This window comes from Nicotiana tabacum, chromosome 13, assembly GCF_000715075.1.
Source record: "Nicotiana tabacum cultivar K326 chromosome 13, ASM71507v2, whole genome shotgun sequence".
NCBI classification, from domain to species: Eukaryota; Viridiplantae; Streptophyta; class Magnoliopsida; order Solanales; family Solanaceae; genus Nicotiana; species Nicotiana tabacum.
In genome coordinates this window covers 80,466,150-80,480,883 of record NC_134092.1, presented here as the reverse complement: position 1 = coordinate 80,480,883, position 14,734 = coordinate 80,466,150, and positions in this window count along the sequence as shown.

The window sequence follows — 14,734 nt, the reverse complement described above, 5'->3', positions numbered from 1 at the left end:
ATACTCTCTACAAGACTAAAAAAACAATATCATAATATAAAGGAGAAGACTTCAAGGCCTGCGAGTGGGACATCAGTGCTACCTCGAAATCTCCGAGCAAATCTAGATGATGACACACTAGCAACCACTGCTATCAGCAACACATGGATCTGCACATTAAGTATAGAGTATAGTATGAGTACAACCGACCCCATGTACTCAATAAGTAACAAGCATAACCTCTGCCTGAAAGCAGCGACGAGGTTGGCAAGGTCCAATACTCGCTTTCAATAGTCAACAACAATAATAACAGCATAATAATGCAAAAGGTAAAACAACTCAAATAATATCTGGTTCAACTCTATAACAATAAGAGGAGAAATAAGCATGCTTTTTAAGTATATCAGTCAAGGCATCAACTTTTTCAGAGAAATCACCTAGACATGGATTTAATAAAGTAAACTGTGACTTCAAGCTCTAAACATCAAATACCAATTAGCATGAGTAAAAATACAACTTTATGCCTGCATGACAAGTATACATTCCAAAATTAACAACAACACAATATAATCATCAAGTATACAAAATCTCAGCATATTCATAGTGCTCGGTGTTGCGAGGTGGAGCTAAAGAGGTGGCTATTGGCAATGATGGCGTATTGCGACTTCAGGGTCGGATTTGTGTTCCTAATGTGAATGTTTGAAAGAGTTGATTCTTAAGGAGGCTCATAGTTCGCGGTCTTCTATTCATCCAAGTGCTATAAAGATGTACTGTGATTTAAAACAGCATTATTGGTGGCGGAGGATGAATAAGGGTACATTGTTGGATATTTTTTGTGGTGTTTGAATTGCCAGCAGGTCAAATACGAGCATTAGAGACCGGACGGTTTGCTTCAGAGGTTAGAGATACCGGCATGAAAGTGGAAGCACTTTCTATGGAATTTGTAGTAGGATTCCCACAGACTTTGAGGAGATTTTACGTTGTATGGGTCATTGTGGACAGACTGACCAAGTCTGCGCATTTCATTCTAATCATGACTTCCTACACTTAAGAGCAACTGGCTAAGATCTACATTAGAGAGATTGTCCACTTGCATGGTATGCCTGTGTCTATCATCTCGGATCGGGGCACTCAGTTTACATTGCATTTTTGGAGAGCAGTTCAGCGTGAGTTGGGCATGCATATTGAGCTGAGCACTGCATTACACATCCAGACGGATGTGTAGTCCAAGCTGACCATTCGGATTTTGGAGGATATGTTGAGGGGCTGTGATTGATTTCGGAAGCCACTGGGATCAGTTTTTACCATTGGTAGAGTTTGCATATAACAACAGCTATCAGTCTAGTATTGAGATGGCTCTGTATGAGGCCTTATATGAGAGGTAATGTCGTTCTCCGATTGGTTGGTTTGAGCCTACTGAGTCTAGGTTGTTGGGCACAAATTTGGTTCGTGATGCTTTGGATAAAGTGAAATTGATTCAGGAGCGGTTTTGCACAGTACAGTCAAGGCAAAAGAGTTATGCTGATAGGAAAATTTGTGATGTGGTTTTCATGGATGGTGAGAAGGTTCTTCTCCGAGTTTCGCCTATGAAGGGAATGATGAGATTTGGGAAGAAGGACAAGTTGAGCCCTTGGCATATTGGTCCATTTGAGGTGTTAGAGAGAGTTGGTGATGTGGCCTACAGATTTGGTTTACTACCTAGCTTATCGGAGTTCATCAGGTATTTTATGTTTCCATGCTCTGAAAGTATTATAAGGATCAGTCATATGTGTTGGATTTTAGTTCAGTGCAGTTGGATGAGAATCTGGATTATGAAAAAGAACCAATGGCCATTTTGGATATGTAGGTTCGGAAGTTGAGGTCTAAAGACATTGCATCAGTGAAGGTTCAGTGGAGAGGTTAACTGGTTGAGGAGGCGATTTGGGAGACCGAGCATGATATGCGAAGCATATATCCTCATCTTTTTGACATTCCAGGTATAATTCTAAATTCGTTCGAGGATGAATGTTTGCTTAAGAGGGGGAGAATGTAACGACCTGGCTAGTCGTTTTGCGTGTTTGAGTCCAGTTTCCCTATTTGATGTTCCCCGTATGCTTGTTTGTTGTTTTGTAACTTGCAGATAGTTGGTTTGGTTTCGGAAAGGTTTGGGAGTAAAGTAGAACACTTTGTTCTATTGTTGGAAGCTTAAGTTGTAAGAGTTGACTAATGTTTAACTTTTGAGTAGATGACCCCTGAATGGTGATTTGAAGGTTCTAGTAGGTTCGTACAGTGATTTTGAACTTAGGTGTATGTCCGAATTTGAATTTGGAGATTCCTATGATGTTTTGACTTTATTTGCTGAAACTTGAAAATTTGAAGGTTTGAAAAGTTTATAGGTTTGACCGGGAGTTGACTTTGGTAATGTTAGACTCGGATTGTTGTTTTGGGACTTGGAATAGATTTATTTAGTGCTTTGAAACTTGTCTGTGAAATTTGATTGGAATCTAGAATGTTTAGGCATGATTAGTACATGTTTGGCGAAGTTGGAAAGTTTATAACTTAAGAGATTAATTTTGATCGTCGATTCTTGATTTTGATGTTATTCGTAGTGTTTTGGGCATTTGGATGATGTATTCGTATTTGTAGGTATAAATGAATGGGGTTCTGGAGGGCTCGGGTATGTTTCGGATTAATTTCGATTTATGTTAGTGAATTAAAGCATTGGTGGTTTTGGCAGGGATCTGGTGCATAGCACCTGCGGAGCCGCATGTGCGGGATTTTGCTCCTAGAAGCGGGATGAGGGGTGGCCCGAGTGGATCGCACATGCGTTGAAGTTTGCAGGTGCGGGGTCGCTTGTGCAAGGGTGTTTGCACAGAAGCACATCTGCAGAAGTAGAAGTATGTCACATAAGCGAGGGGTTGGCTGGTTTAGTGAATCTCGCATCTGCGAAGGTTTTGCCGCAAATGCGACGTCGCAAAAGCAACCTAGTGGTCCGCAAATGTGGAATCATTGGTAGGAGAATATATTTTGAGGGCTTGGCTTATTTTCACTATTTTGAGTTTTGGAGCTCGGTAGAGGCGATCATTGGGGAGATTTTCATCACCACTTGGAGGGTAAGTTATTTCTACTTGATTTTTGATAATATATCTTGTTTTCCCATGTATTATTACACGTAGATTATGAATTTGAAAGAGAAATTTGGGGGGTTTTGTGCTAAATTTAGAAAAGTGAATAGTTGAGATTTGAACCCCAATTTGGAGTCGAATTTGGATAAAACTTGTATATTTGGACTAGTATTTGAACGGGTAGCCGAGATTTGTGAGTTTTGTCAGGTTTGCCGAGATTTGTGAGTTTTGTCAGGTTTCAGGAAGCAGACCCAGGTTGACTTTTTGGTTGACTTTGTATAATTGATTAAAGATTGAGCCTTTATGCTTCGTAATTATTTCTTTTAGTATTATTTGACACTGTAGTGTGTTATTTGACTAAATTTGACCCGTTTGAAGGCCGATTTGAGATGCAAAGGATTTTTGGAGTATTGATTCTCGCTCGTTCAAGGTAAGTATCTTGCCTAATCTTAAGGGTATTTCCCCGCCAGTTATGATATCTTCTATATGTTGGGTGGTGACGCATATGCGAGGTGACGAGCACATATACATGCATCGTTGTTATTCATAATTTGGATAGACTTAAGCTATTACATGCCTTGTTTTGCTATCATGCTTCTTTGATACCGCATTTTCTCCACTTGTATGAGTACGTGAGCTATTATTCATGCTAGAAACCATGTCTAGGTTATTGCTTATTGTCGCGCCTTTTCTCACGAAAGCAAGTTTCGACATGTGACAACTCTTTTAAATTGGTATTAAGAGAAAGACTTGCCACCTAACGATTTTTAAGGTGCGTTAGGGCACCTATTCGCAAATAACTCTGTTTTAACTAGTCCGTATCACCAAAGATCGAGTAAGGGCTCAAATTACCTTAAAAAGAAGAGGTTAGGCACTCTTTGAGGTCCAAAAATGTGGTTTCCGATCGAATTTTATGCTATGTGGGATTATTGGATTATAATTGTCCTATGTGATCATGTAAATTAAAGGAAGATAAGGATTTCAAATATCCAACTATGATGTAAAACAAGTATAAAGAAGATTGCACATATGAAGGAAATAGACTATACATTAATAGATGATTGGTACAAGTTCTTGTAGATTACAAAGTACAACCTAATTTGTTCTAAGTTCGAATAAACAAAGGTGTAAGTATTAGATGACTAAGTGTATAAAGAGAAAAGGGGGGTCCTAAGTTTTTTAGCCTAAAGGATCACCCCGTGCAATATAAATAATACTTCGCAACTCCTTTTAGATAGGAGTTGCTCATATTATTCAGCGGGCACAGACTATCATCTCCTGCTACCCAATTACTATGTTAAAGTTGTTTACCTAAAGCGCTCTAGTTCAATTCTAAACCGCGTCCTATGCGTGCATTACCCTCCCCATGCCTATGGTCCAAGAGGATTTGGACCTACTATTTGGGTGGTTCTAGACTTTACTTAGGGTGCTCAAAATGATAAAACTCGGCACACATTCAAAACAGGTAGGAGTGCACATAATAGCAATTAAAGGCTCAAGTTAGCCTCCACACATAAGCACAAATACACGCGAAATAGTCTCAGATTTTATTCTAACAAGGTTGGCGATGATGCAGTTGGCAGTTTTGGAATTGAAATGTATTAAAGTTGTTCCAACCTATAGACATGGTTTCTATGTGATTGAATGACTAAATAAAATCTCGTAGACAGTACTTCTAGTCGGATTATCGAAGCTACAGATTATTAACATTATTAAAAGCCTATAGCCATAATCTCTAGGTGATTTGCGCTTGGGCAGTGAAACCATTGAAAACTCAGAATTATTCGTCTTTGATCCTACATGCATGCTTTCTAACCAGTTGGTATTTGAACACAAATTCATTTTGTTTATCCATATAGGCATGTTTTCTAGGTAGCAGTGTGATAAAAATAGCAACAACGACAGTTTAATTAATCAATTAAGGTCATATAGACATGGTATCTAGATGAGTCACGTGGCTGGAGGAAATATCAGTGGAAACAAGTCTTAACTACTTAACGCGATCCTATAGGCATGATATCTAACAATCACATATCAATAGAGCAAGTTGAGCAAATAACCAATGATTTTTAAATCCTATAGACATGCTATCTAATAGCGTGTGAAAATGGAGCATGTGAACAAGTGAAACACTTAGATTCTTATAGGCATGTCTTCTAACAGTGTACAGGAATAGGACATGTTGAGCAAGTAAAGTGCTTAGGTTCCTATAGGCATGCTTTCTATTAGTGTATAAAAATAGAGCATGTCAAACAAGATAGCAAATAAAGCATTTAGACCATATAGGCATGTTTTCTACCCATTCATGCGAGAATTAGAGTACCCGACCCCCTTTTACTAATTTTCCCCATTATTCAATTTTACAGTTATTACAGACCACGTTGAATAATTACAGGCCCAATTACAAATATAGGATTACCCAGTAACATATCTGGGCCTTCAAATAGGCTTAGAACTTCACGTGGATGGCATGCCCAAAATCCAGGTATTGACAATGTACTTCAGACCCCCAATACCAAAAGCAGGACCAATAGACCAGGCCCAAACAATTGGAGTAAATATCTTGTTTAATCGTTATTATAAACAAGCAATAAACATATACCAGATGGGTTACAATTTCATTAAATTAGCTCAAGGTAACAATAGACACTTTAGAATAATTAAGACTTGATCACAAGGAACATGACAACAAAAGTTCGGGGCTAACATTCTCCAAAACTGATCCGAAACTAAGTAGAAGTTCATATATGGGAGCCTAGCATGAAACATATATGATAGAATGTGGTCAAGGAATATTTCAAGTAAACTTTTGCAGGAGAGGTACTTAACGTGAAAGCCTAAAACAAAGTTTGGCTTGGAACTAACTCAGAGTAGATAAGAAGTAGCAATTCATACAGGGAAATCTCATCATGAATATCTACAGGAAAACATGGTCAGACTGATCCTACACTCGAAAAAGAATCCTTATAGGAAAGACTAGTATGAAACTCGCGACAAACAAATCATGATCCAATTCTAGTAACAAGTAACAATTCCCACAAGTAAAGGTTCAGCATGAAAATCAAAATAGATGTAGTTGAGGACTAATTCAGAGGAACTGACAGGTAGCAATGCATATATGAAGGACTTAGCATGAAACTCTTAAAGTAAAACACATTCGAATAAATTCTGGGCAGATATCAGTCTCCACAAAATGGTCCCAAAAAATCTAAAGCAGGGCATGAATATTAACTTATAACAGGCAGAAAATATAAAATTCAGGGCTAACACGAGCATAACAAATCAGGAAAAACCTAAGAAGGCTAGAAACCATTTGAGTCAAATGCGCATAATGAGAGTACACTACATATATTGAAGCCTATCAAGTTTGATACTAGAGAACATGGAACTGCAGAACATCACTAAGACAATAAAATTATAGTAAAGCATACAACAATACAATACTAGGGGTTCACAAATAGCAAAGAAACTTACGTCATGCTTATCTATTCAAACAGTGTTGGCACGCAGAAGACACTTACATGAATAAGTAGAGGACTGCCAATTAAGGCTGTAATGGGTCAAGAACACTAACGAGCTGCAAAGATAAACGAGCACAAGAGTGAGTAACTTAGAATCTCAGCAGTGACAACAGTTGAAAGAGAACAGTAAGAATCCTAAATCCTAGTGCGTCAGAGTTTACAGAGCTTCAGTGAGCCCCGAGTAGTGCTCGCACTATGGAGGTCGATAGAGAAGATTTCGGTGGCCTTGGCTTTCAGCCGGCCACAATCAAGAGTGCAGTATAGTATATAAGGTGTGAGAGTGAGAGAATAACAATAGTCAAGGTCTATTATGGGACAAGAGGAAGGGGGTTTTTATATTAGCAAAATTAAACACACAAACAAGGAAAACCAGTCGATTAAACACAAAAAAGAAAAGAATATATCCCATGCACACTCGAAACAGTAGAGGAAGTAAGAATTTCAAACACTAGTTGGAATCGAATTTAGGGCAAATCTTTCACAAGTCCCAATCACGACAGAATCACCGGAGATATGCCATAACCAAGAGAAATTTTCTCTTCCTAAGTGTATAGAGCCACAATCGCACCCAGATCCATAGGGTCAAATCCAGATTTGTGAGTATCAAACTTGCCATAAGTATAATGGTAACGAAAGTTACCATAACTGAGTGATAATAGTAGAAAAGGTAAGTAGAATCCACGTATGAACGCGTATAAGGAAGGCGATGAGAGATCTCTAGGTCGGCTAGGGTTTGAAGAGAGGGTGAGAGGATTTGGGGGCGGCAGTCTTAGATAAATTATAGGGTTTCGGGTGGGTTTGGTTAATTAAATAGACATGGTGATCATGGGCCGTTGATCTTGAGAGATCAACGGCCAGGATTAGAAATGAGCGGGGCAGGTCGTTTTAAATGGGTTCCGACCGGGTTAAATGAAGGGGTCATTTGGTTTGGGCTACTGAAGGGTTAAATGGGATGGGCTAAGTAGCTTGGGCCTATTTTTGGTCCGAAATTAGCCATATATTGGGCTATATATTAAATACACGAAATTCATTAAAAAGTAAATTATAGAAAATGGCTAATAAATAATAAAAATATTATTTATGCAGTAAAATGCTTGAGAATAATAGCTTAAAATTATAAAAACTATAAAATAAAATTTTGGCATAAATAATATAATAAACGCAATTATGTATAGAATATAGGTTATTATTGTAACTAGTGTAGATAAAATAGAAAAAACTACAAATATTTTTATGTAAAAATAAGATAAAATATTATAAAATAATAAATTTGGATGATTAAATTACCCTAAAAATAATTTAAAGGGTTAATTAATGAATATTTGAACAAATTAAATGCAAGAAAATCAATTTTAAAGCTTTAGAAATTATAGAAAATACTTATATGACCCTTGTAAATTGGGTAATAATGCAAAATAATTTTTTGAAAGTATATAAAATACTTTATAAAATATCAGGGCAAAATTGGGTATCAAGAGCTGCCCCTCTTTACTTGGGAATGATGAAAGAGTTGTCGGGTAAAGAAAATGATGACCAATTTTGTCCGAATGAGCAAGGATGAGGTGTTTTTTGAAAAAATAGGGGTCGAACCCTGGTTCCTGAGTTGCCTATATATCCCTGGTGTTACGGGAATCAGGCCGTGTGTAGTTCTAGATCCAACGACGAACGAAACCGATGGAGTTGCTATAACTATGATCGTACGTTTCTAAGAAATATCTTCTCTGGATAGGGTTGTGCCATAAATAACGGATCATTTCAGGTGGAGTTATGAATGCAAATTTATACGTTATGGATGGACAAGATAAGCGTTTGAGTACTTACAAGATGGAAACAATCAATTGCTAGTGATCGGTTAAATTGGAGGTAATAAAAGGATGCGAACGTTGTAGACGGAAATCAGAGCGAGAATTGCTCCTGCTTGTAGAACGGTTACCTCCCGAGTTACCTGCAAAACTTAAAACATGATGCACGCAAATATATGTAGTTATTGCGTTAATTTAAACATGATGCAAATTTTCTTCAGACCATTAGAGCTGTCTTTTGGACGATGAGGATGATGTCCTTAGACCATGACGTCCTGGGCAATGAAGCGTATGATAAGGGATTCGCAGGCCATGAAATGGTGTCCTCGAGCCATGAGGATGGTGCCTCTAGACTATGACGCCTTTGAATAATGATATGCAATTTCGAGAGATCCTCCGGCCATGCCATGATATCCTTAGGCTACGAGGATGACGCCTTAGGATAATGTGGCGACATTTGAGCCCATGAAATGCATGGATGCATTGATATTTATTGCTTGATAAAGGGAACAGGCAATGCTTAGTCATATGCGATAATGACACAAGGCAATGCTTGGCCTTATGCAAATGATGGAGACAACGCTTAGTCTCATGCAATGTAATGAGGGCAGTGCTTAGCCTTATACAGGAGAAGGTGGTGCTGAGCCTTATGTAATAATGAAGGCTGTGCTTAGCCTCATGCAATGTAATAAGGGCAGTGCTTAGCCCTATGCGGAGGAAGGTAGTGCTTAGCAATATGCAATTCTGGAGACAGTGCTTGGTCTCATGTGAAAGAAGGCAGCATTTAGCCTTATGCAATAATGGAGGCAATGCTTAGCCTCATGCAATGTAATGGAGACAATGCTTAGTCTCATGCAAAGGAAGGTAGCGTTTAACCTTATACAATAATAGAGGCAATATTTAGCCTCATGCAATGTAATGGAGACAATGCTTAGTCTCATGCAATGTAATGGAGACAATGCTTAGTCTCATGTAATGTAATGGAGACAATGCTTAGTCTCATTCAAGGAAATGAGGGCAGTGCTTAGTCCTATGTAGTGATGAGGGTAGTGCTTAGACCTATGCAAAGAAAAGTGTCGATTTAAGTATGAAGAAGCAAAGTGGTTCTTAGCTTGATGCGTTTGTGCTTGGCGACTTCTGTCGGTGTGAGGATAGTTGTCTTGTTGTATATATGTTTGTTATGGATGTGCATGTTATGTCCATTATGCCTGCATCCAAAGAATAATCGTGAGTGTTTTGGAAAAAGGCCGGTTCGTGTTCTCGATTCCTCATTTCGCCTTTGCTCCTGTCTTGACACTTTGTTCGAGTCACCCTAGGTAGCATCTGTCTACTACAGAAAATGCGGTTTTTTTTGAAAATATGCATTTATGGTAAATCATTTGTAAGTAATGCAATTGCTTTAAAAAATAATGAACAAAAGTAAACAGTTTGGTCGAATCATAGACCATGAAATGCTTTGAGACATTGCGTCCTTCTTAACTCGGAATTTTGAGGACCCCCTAAAAATTCTGCCCTAGTTTAATGTATACTTCCGATGATACACTTCTTGGCGATCCTTGACATAATGAGATTGACGAAAACTCGAAATCTTGCCCCAGTTCCTGACCGTGGAGGGGAATGAAGATTTTATTATGATGTGACCGAACCCACAGGGCTGCCTACATATCCCCTCTTAAACGGGAATCGGGTCAAACGTAGTTCATGCTTCATCAAAGAAAGTGCAAATGATCTCAAACATAATATCTCTTGACGGTGTCCGAATTGATAGGTTTTGGCCAAACTTCTTCGTCCATCTCTGCAAGTATGAGTGCTCCTTCTTTCAGTACTCGGTGAACCATGTAAGGGCCTTGCCAGTTAGGTGAGAATTTTTATTTTTCTTCGTCCTGATGCGGAAAGATCCGCTTCAACACCAATTGCCCCGGTATGAATTGCCTTGGTCTAACCTTCTTGCTGAAAGCCCTTGCCATTCTATTCTGGTAGAGTTGACCATGATACACCGTGTTCATCCTTTTACCGTCAATGAGATCCAGTTGCTCATACTGGCTCTGCATCTATTCCGCATTGCTGAGCTCGGCCTACTATATGATTCTTAGGGAAGGAATCTCTGCCTCGACGGGTATGACAACTTCGGTACCATAGACTAGTATATAAGGGGTTGCCCTGGTTGACTTACGGATTGTGGTGCGGTATCCGAGAAAAGAAAATGGTATTTTCTCATGCCATTGTTTGTAGTTATCCACCATCTTCCTTAATATCTTCTTGATATTCTTGTTGGCGGCCTCCACGACTCCGTTCATTTGTGGCCTATATGATGTAGTGTTCCGGTACTTGATATTGAATGTTTCACACATGGCTTTCATCAGATCACTGTAGAGATTGGAAGCATTATCGGTAATGATTGACTCAAGTACTCTGAATCGGCAAATAATACGATCCCGGACGAAGTCGGCTATGACCTTCTTAGTCACAGATTTATAGGAAGCGGCTTCAACTCATTTTGTGAAGTAATCTATGGCTACCAATATGAATCTATGTTCGTTGGAAGCAGCGTGTCCAATTGGTCTAATGACATCCATGCCCCAGGCATAGAAAGGCCAGGTGAACTATGGAGACAGACTGCATCAAGTAGTCCGAAGTCAGGAGTCCTTCTATACAGAATTCCTCCGCTCTAAAAGAAATGGTTGGCCAATCTTCAAAGTGTACGCTTCTAAGTGTGTGTAGCATTTCCTGGGTATTCTTCTTTCTCCAAATACTCCTTGATATCGTGAAACCATGGATTTCCATCGAACTCTTCTTCAACATGAGCACAAAAAGCTAGGTTCTTACGAATCTCTATCGGGATAGGACCAATAAAAATTTTGTCTGGATGTTGTATCATGGAAGACAAGGTAGCCAGCGCATCGTGGAACTCATTCTGAACTCTTGGAACATGATTGAACTCTATCTTTGTGAATCTCTTGATCAAATCTTGCACGCAGTACAGATATGGCGATATCTTGGTGTTCTTAGTGGCCCATTCTCCGAGTACTTGATGTACTAGCAGATCTGAATCTCCGATTACTAACAATTTCTGAATATTCATAACGACATCCAACCTGAGTCCCAAAATGCTAGCTTCATATTCTGCCATATTGTTGGTACATGGGAATCTAAGCTTGATGTATACCGGGTAATGTTGACCGGTTTCTGATACCAAACCAGCTCCAATGCCCACTCTTTTGAAGTTTGCGGCTCTGATGGTAGGCTATAATCTCGTATTTTAGTCGCTAATTGCACTCTAATTTACTGCACTTTAATTTAGTTTGAGCTTTAATTGCTAGTGTTCTGCATTAATTGTGTATTTTATGCCTTGTAGGAGAATTCCGAGGTATGTAAATGTTATTGAGCTAATTTGAGCTATTTGGAGCTTTGAAATCTGAGTAAAATCCCAAGGGATTAAGCCGGGATCGCGTTCGGGGGTCGAGGACCAAGGCTGGATGTCAAAATCGAAGCAAAAAGCTGGACTGTGAGAAAACTACACTAGCGCAGCGCGACGCGCCTATATAAAATGACTGCTGCCCTTCAGAAACAACTCTATGAAGCTTTCCACTGCCTCCCCGCCTGGCGCATCGCCCCATGCGGAGCGCCTGTGCAAAATTTACAGAGCAATTGTCCTATTTTGCATAGGAAAAGGTGTTTTCGTTTGGGCCCGACCCTACTTGGTATAAATACATGGAAAACATTATTTTTGGGACTTTTGACACATCTAAGACCTAAGGAGGCTAGAGAGAAGGTGGATAAGCGAAAGCACAAGGGATTCATCATTCAATCCTCACTCAAGACAAGAGTTTGGATCGTTTTATATTTTTCTTTATATTTATGATGTATTACTCCGTATCTATGGAGTAGTTCTCTTTAGGGATTGATGGATTTGGTGTATTGATATTTGTTTATGGATATTAACTCTAGTTTTTATGCATTGAATCGTTTTGGGTATTTTATTGGTTGCATCTATATTCACATGTTCATGTAATCGAGAGAGGCATAATTGTGATATCTTTGAATTATCTTGTTGATTGAAATCATTAATTCTTCTTAGTAATCGAAAGAGGCTAGTTGAATTATTATTTACACCTAGTTAGGAGGATAATCAGAAGAGGTTCTCCTAAAGACAAATCCACTACGAACTCTTGCATATCTTCACCGAGCTTTAATTGAGTCACATTGTGAGGTTGAAACTTAATCGAGAGAGGAGTTTCTACTAAATGTTTGAACTAATAATTGAGTGAATTCGAGAGACTCACTTGAACATTAGAAGTGAATTAACTAGAGTTAAGTCCCAGACAATTATCTTGTACCTATCCAATCAATCCCTATTTTCCCCTATCGATATCTTCTTTGCTTACTTTTGTTTCGATTGTCATTCGTCAATTAGCTTTAGATTCTTAGTTAATTTTAGTTTTTAATCATATAATTCTAAACTGTTGATTATCTTGGATAGCAATCAAGCTATAAACTACGAAAATACTATTTAACTCCAATTCCTGTGGATACGATATTATATTATACTATATTCGCCTAGCGAGCATATTTAAGTGTGTCTTTTATGCTCGTCAAATTATGGAACCGTTGCCGGGGATTGATAATCAATAGTGTTTGAAATAGTTTGTAGTGCTAATTCAGGATTATTTATTTATTTATTTTTGTTTTACGTTGGTGCTTTTTAACTGTGCGCATGCTACATGTTAGATTGGTACATGACTCGATCTTCTGGGAAAGAATTGCTACCATACGAACCAGAAATTGAGAAACAACTGCGACAGTAAGGAAATCTCCCCAAGAATATAGAGAAGGTTGGGCAATCCTCAACCAAAGAAATTATGGCTGGAGATGATGATAATGTTGATTTGGCTGCAAGAGAGGCAGCCCAACAACGAGAAAAATCTGCACGAGATGCGGAGGAAGATGCTCTTCAAAATGCACAACTTGTCTATGAAGAGGAGAGGGCTCGGAGAATTGCTTAGAATCGACCTGTGGGTGCAGACCAATTCGGAAATATAGCTCCCGGAGCTGGGAGACCACTTGGGGATTACGCTAGACCAGTCTAGAACCAAGGCTTATCAAGTATTAGACCACCTCCAGTGGCTGCGAATAATTTTGAATTGAAGCAAGGGTTGCTCCAAACTCTTCAGAATTGTTGTGTCTTTAGAAGGAACCCAAACGAATTTCCAAATACACATCTAATGGACTTTAAGGAGATTATGAACACCTTTCAATACAATGGTGTGTCACAAGATGCAGTGTATTTAAGGGTATTCCCCTTCACACTCAAAGATGAGGCAAAGCAGTGACTTAGAAGCTTGCCCTAGGGATCAATTAGAACATGGGAGGAGATGACCAGAAAATTTCTTGATAAATATTTCTCCTCAGCTAAGACGGACAAGTTTAGAAGAGAAATCTATAACCATCGCCAGAAATAGACTGAAACTGTGTTTGAAGCGTGGGAGAGGTTCAAGGAATTAGTTCAAAAGTGTCAACATAATGGAATTGAACTTTGGATGCAACTCCGGGATTTTTGGATGGTTTGACACCGGCCTCACTTAGAACATTGAGTAATGCAGCTAGAAGCCCTTTGATGAAAAAGACACCAAAGGAGATAGTCACTATTCTCGATGAATTATTTGAAGATGCAAATCAGTGGCCCTCTGAAAGTACTGAAAGAAGAAGGGCGAATGGTGTTCACCAGGTTGATGCTAACACATCTGTGTAAGTACAACTTGATGCCATGGCGAAAGAGATAAGGAAGCTGACTTTAGCTTCAATACAAAGTAAGAATAACACACCTTGTGATATATGTGGAAAAAGACACCCTACTCATGAGTGTCAAGCCTCAACTGAGGAAGTAAATACTGTGGGAAATTATAACTTCAATGCAATGGGTGAGAAGCACCCCGATTTTTCATGGAGTTCACCTGGGGGTACTGCAAATGCATGGCAACAAAACAACTTCAGATTCCAGAAACAAGGAGCTCAAGGCTTCCAAAATTAGCAATGGCAGCAGTTTCAACCTCAACAATCCAATCAACCTAGGCTAGAAGATATGATGAAGTCCTTTATTGTCAAGACAGATGGGAGGTTAGATACTCATGGTGTGGCTATCAAAGAACTTGGCACAGGGTTGCAAAACTTGGAGAAGCAAGTGGGACAAATTGCCACCATATTGTCTGAAAGGATCCGAGGTACTTTGCCATCTGATACTGAGAGAAACCCCAAGGAGACGGTAAATGCTGTAACTCTGAGAAGTGGGCAAGTAGTGAAAGAGACCACCCCTATCCAAAAAGAGGTGATA